Below are 7,001 nucleotides of genomic sequence, written 5' to 3'. Positions count from 1 at the left end.
CACTGATGTAACAGAAGAGTCATTTTTGTTGCAGTGACACCATGTACGCGGCATGAGGCCACGAAAACACTATGGATATAAAAATTACGTGAAGTTTATTAGTAGAACATGACCGGTATAAATTAGAAAAACAACAAATAAAGTATAGCAGACAAATCGATTAAAGTTGTAACTATATCGCAAGGTGGCACATGAGATCAAAAAGTGAGAGAAAAGCAGACTATTAAGGTTCTTTCGTAGAAATAAGAAAGGAATCCTGGTCCAGTAAGAGCCACCTGCAAAAGTAATCAATATCCCAAACAAAAATTCCTGATCATTTCAGTTCACAAATCCTTGGAGTATTTAAATTAAAAGCTGTCGGTCCAATTTAATTAACTTAAACCCATGCATAATATACAATCAAAGATCTGTTTTTCCTTTTGATTTAATTTAAAAAATAAAAGTTGAGACTCAATAATTTTCACATGTTATTTGAAGCGAGGAAAGGTGCATGAAGAGATCATCACGTGAGACGTATTGAAATTCTAAACTTCATGTATATTTAAATGAAAAAGAAAAGAATCTCTTTTTTGGAACGATGATGAAGATCAGATTAAAACCAAAACTTGTCTCTCTCGATCCTTTTGATTTATGCTGAATTATCCTTGACAAGCATAAGCATCTTCTTTGGTCGTTTGCAATCAATGAAGGAGAAAAATCAAAACAGCAACTAGACATGAGAGAAGAATAGAATAGCTTGGCGGTTTGACTAGTTTACTATTTAGTGACCGCACAAGTCAAGGCCCGAGAATATGCTAATATTATCGCGCGGCGCAACGAATGAAGAATAAGTCCAATCAACAGTGATAGGCTTGTGATCCGAATCCAATTGCACCACTTTTGCCAATTAATGAAAGGACCACACTAGACTGTCCAGATTTTAGGCATGATCCATCATAAGGTGTATTATATACATACATACATATATATTCGGGTTCATCATCATCGCTTCCTCGAAAACCTGGATCTGCCGAGTATATATTTATTGATCGGTTGCGTGCTTAAAATAACTCCAAATAAAAAATAAAGGCACGTATATCTATCCTTGAAACCAATCCTATCTATATATATGTTTCTGCGGACTTCAATGTATCGCTACTTTCTGAAGCATCCCTTGATCCCCAACCCCCAACCCTTTTTCTTCTGTTTAGGTGAACCAATGAACCACCTCACATATATAATTCATGTTTTATTTATTTATTAATTTTATATTATTATAAGTACTCCTTCATGAGGAGAAGTTCGTGTGTTGACATGTGAAAATATGCATTAATATATCTAAATGGCTTTAATCCGCGTACAGTAACATCCAACGTATATGTACGTGTCTCTCTCAGTGCAAATTTTTAGGTTAACTTTGCTGAGATATCGAGTGTGAGTAGACTTAATTTAGCGTAGGACCCAACAAATTCGGTGTCTCAAATTGATGATAACAGATTTAAGGAGATGCTAAATTGTAATTGGTCATGTGCGTAGACTGTAGTATCTCTCCCTTTGCTTTCAATCGTGGGAGACACCTTTTGAAACTGTCAAGGGTTTGTATCCCACACAAGAATGCGATCAGGGAAAGACATAGAGGCGGCTTACTTATATAGAACTGGACGAACAAGGACTATGTATATGTGTGCCCGTGCATATAATATGAAAAAGAATAACAAATTAATGGATTCAAACAGTAACCCAAATAGGCAAAGCTATAGCTGCCGTTAGCAATAATTATTGTGACGCACCGCGTATGGATTCAAATAACCGCGTGATCGCTGATTTGCCATTGCTTACTGATAAGGGTTACACTGGTTTCGTCCAGAACATGTGAACAAGCAAGTGGGATCCACGAGACACGACATCCAATGTATATGTTCAAGCTTTACTTATTATTATAGGAACATATGTCGACGGATCGAGTCCTTCCATCATGACTTTAAATATAGAATATATATATTCAAAAATATAAAATATTTTTATTAAGGTAAAATATTATAAAATATTTTTTCTTTCAAGATATAATTAGTTAATGAAAGTTTTTACGAAAAAATATTCTTAATTAAGGGTATAATTAATATATTTTTTTAATTAATATCATGTTAAATAAAAGTAAATATGAAAAGAGAGTACAATTTTAAAGATAATTAATTAATTTTTTTAAAATTATAATTTGATTTAAAATATCTTATAATATTAAAAAAGGGAGTGTATATTATTTTTCTCTCTGTCTATGGTTTTCCTATCTTCTAAGTGGATCACTTGTGCAACCACCAAGAAACATATATAGTTAAATATAGCCGTTCAGTTCTGGTAACTATACCTTCAATTAATTAACTGAATATAATAAAGAAACGTTGAAAAGAGTTGCTAGATAGTTTTCTATTGTCAAAGTTGACGTGAATTTAAGCAAGTTAATTAAGAAACAACTTTACAAAACTCTAACGCGTGATAATTACTTATGAATTAGTATACATACAAAAAGCAAAGATTTCAATGCAACATAAAACTAGTGGTTTTTAATCTTAGATGTACGAAAATGGTAGAAATTAAGTTTAGATGGAGAAATGAATTAAAAAAAAAAACGAGTGGAAATGAATGATACCACGAGTGATGTCTACCCCCGCATCACTCTCATCTTTCTCCACCGCTACAAGATACATTATTGTTAATAATTCATTATTATTATTATTATTATTATTATTATTATTTATTATTAATCTTATAAGTTGTAATTGTAATTTCCTTCGCCACAAGGTCTAAGTCTGTCGTATATGAAATAAATCAAAGCTTTCATAACTCACATCCTCTTGATGTCACCCAAAATGGCCGTCTAATCCAGGTATAGCCCCACGCGATTGATGTATCCAGCGTGCTTTTTCCAAAAGCAAACTCTACTACTCCCTTCATTTTAAATTATAAAATAATTTTAAATAAATTTTATTATCCAAAATACAAGATAATTTAAGAAAAATAAAATTTTATTAATAATATTTTTTTATTATTATCCTTTAAATGGAGAGATTTAAAATAATATTAATAATTAAATGTGTAAGGATATTTTTTAAAGTTTATAATTTTATTTTAAAAATGTAAATTTATAAAGTATTATTATTATGTTTTATTAGCCAAGTCCTGCTTTAATTTCCTTTTCTAATTACCCGGTCACTAATATATTCTTTGCGATTAAGTTTTCTACTCAATGTTATTTCCTCCGTTTAAAAATATAAAATATTTTTAATTAAATATCATTCTTAATAAAATAGTTACTTGTCTTCAAATTAACGCTATCTTTTTATATTTATTTTTATTTAATAAGATATTTCACCTTACAATAAATATAAAATAATTTATTCAATAAGAATACTTTAAAAAAAAATTATTATTATATTTTTAAAAACTAAAATATTTTATATTTTTAAATATTTAACTTTTAAAAAATTCCTTATATTTTTCACCAAAGGAAGTTTTTCCATTAGCATTGGGAGCATATTTGCTTAAATGCTTCGCGCTCGTCCAGGCCGTGATTTAAAAGAGCTTCTCTTCTAGGAGCGCACGTGAAGCCGCTTTTGCGTTTGGATTAGTGTTTCAAAAATTAAAGTCTCTGCAAACTGCCGTTTATAAACTGGAGAAATTTTAAGAATATGACATTCATATTATATTAAATATAAATTAATTATAATATTAATGATAATATAAGAAGAAAATGCAAGAAATTAAATAGATATTATATTATAAAAATAAAGCCATTAAAAATAATGGCACATAAATTTTTTTTCTGTTGATGATAACACAAAATTTTATTTAATTGAATTTATATAATTTTATTAAATAGACGTTAGATGACATGATATGATGGATTTATCTAAGAATTTCTCAATAAACTAAAGTTAGAATGTTAGAGCTTGTTTGACAATTTATTTTAGGAATAATTTTCTATTCCCCATAATAATAATAATAATAAAAATTGTTTGGTAACTTGCTCTCAAAAAGTATTTTAGATGATAAAAAAATATTGTTTTAAAGAACAGAAAAAAAAACATCTTTTAAATATTTTGATATTATTATTATGGAGAATAATGGAGAGTGCAAAAAATATTTATTTTTATTATTTTTTATTCTTAAAACATGTTCTATAAAATACAAGTTATCAATACAGTAAAACAAAAATAGTTTTAAATAAGCTCTTAGTTACTGCTCCCTCTAGTAAAAAAATAGAGGGCATTTTTTATGAAGTAAGATGTTAAAAAATATAAGATATTTTAGATCTTTCAATGTACAATTAATAATATTTTTTTCAAAAAAATACCTTTGGATGTAATTGATAAGATTTTCTAATCAAAACACTAGAAATAAATACAAAAAAAAATTGTAATTTTAAAAAATAATTAACTAATTCATGAGAATATATAATTCAATTAAAAATATCTTTTAACATAGTGCTATAACTTATGCTTGGATATGTTTTTTTCTTTTTAAATGTCAGTTTAGCGAATTGAAATTTATTTAGACGATACAATTTAAAAATAAATGTAGACATATAATTACCGAAGCGAACATAAATTTTTATGATGCGTGTAATTTGATTTCTTTAACAAAAAATATTAAAATTATAAAAATAAATTTAAATTTGGATAAGAAAATCAAGACGAACCAGCACAGAGGAGAGAAGGTCCAGCGAAGGACAAATTAGGGTAGGTAAACAAATTTAAACAGTCATTAAATACTGCCGCTATAATGAAAAACGAAGATAACGCAGCTCAGCTTTAGAAAGCAGAAAAAAGTTACTTTGGGTTTAACATGTGTTTTGAAATAAAAAATCACTTGGCTCAGTTTTTAATTTTATCCAAACATGTTCAACCTGCAACCCCAACCTCGGCCTTGGTTTTTAAACCTTGGTTTTGAGCGATAAAAGGCTTAACCAAACATGCCGCTCTTGCTGTAATGCTTGCCTCCATTTTTTATTTTTTTATTTTTGGTATTTAGTGTAATCTTTTCTTTGTACAAAAATAATAAAATTAATTATAACTCCCCCACACCCCCCCCCCACAAAAAATATTTCATGTGATTTTAAATTTTACCCAATAGGACTTTTGGATTCGTCCCTGTGTTTGGTGGTCTTTAAGGTAACTAAAACTTCATACAAAAATCAATTTCTTGCTGCCAATGATAGCTTAGACCTAAGAAGAACGAATGATATTGTTTGTGGTAAGATTGATGAAGAGTACGCATCTCACTTTATTTTGAGTTGTTCAATAGCCACGTCAGTCAAATACAAACTATTGCCAGCAAATATTGGCTGTTGGGAATCAAAATGGCTTTTCGTATTCGGAAAGACCACTTCTCTTGGGTGATAGAGATTCCCTTATAAACTCAACAATGAATGTGCTGATTAGTTACTTCCACTTCAACTTGGATTGTGAAAGAACTAGAAGCCACTTTATTCCATGTTGATTTAACATCATCAACATAGAATTAGTTGCAGCAATCTGATTCCATATTTGGAGAAGCACAGCTTGCTTAATTTCATCATCACCTAGTGCCCAGTTAAGTTCTGGGTTTCCAAATCAAATCATTGCCTTACAACAAAACTCAAAATCAAAGGCTCACGGGCCTAACTTGGCTTTAATTACCATTTTGATTTGACGTTGAGCCGGAATGTTTGGCCCGTTTATATGGTTCTATGGTCATCCATTTAGACTAATAAGAAAATGGAAAAAGCGCCATATGCCCGCGCATCGTGAACACAGTGAATGGCACACTGTGCGTGTGAATCTAAAATTTACAAAAGTTGCATTATTTATTGCGAAATGCAAAATCTTAACAATTAGGGGTGTTGAAGAGAGTACCATTCCTAATAAATAACTGAGATTACATTTTTATCTCGCATCCCATTTCATCTCATCCTAAAAATTATCTTGTCTAGTTAAAAATTGAGATAGAATTAGGACATTTTGGCAAAGCGGATGATGTGGAAGAGAAACATGAATAACAATATCTATTAAAATATAAACTCACATAACTTACTAAATTTAAAATCAAAACAATAAAAGTATAAAAATTATACTGATTTAAAATTAGTTATTGAATTACATCAATCACACCTATAAATTTACAATCTAAAGTCAAGTATATATAAAACACAACATATCATGATAGTAACAACAAGTGACCACCAAGATACAAGAGTGAAAACAATACACAAGCCACGTATAACATTAAGTTATTGTTCTTTTCCTTTAGCTGGGATCTTTGAAACTTATTAACTCTTTAGAATATAAAGCAATAAATGCGATATAAAAAATATTAAATAGATAAATATAAGATTATATCAATATAATAAATATATTGTAAGACAAAAAAAGAGGTTACCTTGTATTATTTACTAATTGTTACATGTCATTAAAATTACCAGTATTGAGAACTTTTTAACTTTGAATAGGGATTGTAAATATTGAGATTATAATTAATATAATTTATTTTTATTTTAATTATATTAATATTGGAATAAATTACACACATATATATGATATACAAATAAATATATTAAATATAAGAATAAATATATTAATATAATTAATATAAGAATAAATTATATATATATATTAAATATATTAATACAACATTATAGTTAATATATTCGGTGCCTATTTTTAAAAGAAAAAATAGCGCATGTGTGTGTGTGTGATACATGAGACGGGATATTTTAAAGGCAATCCTGTATTCTGTCCTCTCCTAAACTCTTTTCACCCGGTCTTGTAAAGGTCCATCCTACATTTTTGTAGGGCCAAGAAAGATCCTATCTCAATATAATTGTAACATCTCAATTTAAATTTTAATAGTTAATTTGAATTAATAGAAATTTTAAAAAATATTTAGAGGTGAGCAAATTAGTAGGAGATGATTATTAAATCTAAATATAATTCTAAATTAAAATTAAAAATTAAAAATTAATTAATTAATTAAAAATATTAAATTAT

Source organism: Prosopis cineraria, unplaced genomic scaffold, assembly GCF_029017545.1.
Source record: "Prosopis cineraria cultivar Desert tree isolate PC_DT_omini unplaced genomic scaffold, ASM2901754v1 PC2, whole genome shotgun sequence".
NCBI classification, from domain to species: domain Eukaryota; kingdom Viridiplantae; phylum Streptophyta; class Magnoliopsida; order Fabales; family Fabaceae; genus Prosopis; species Prosopis cineraria.
Note: the sequence above shows the minus strand (reverse complement) of the source record.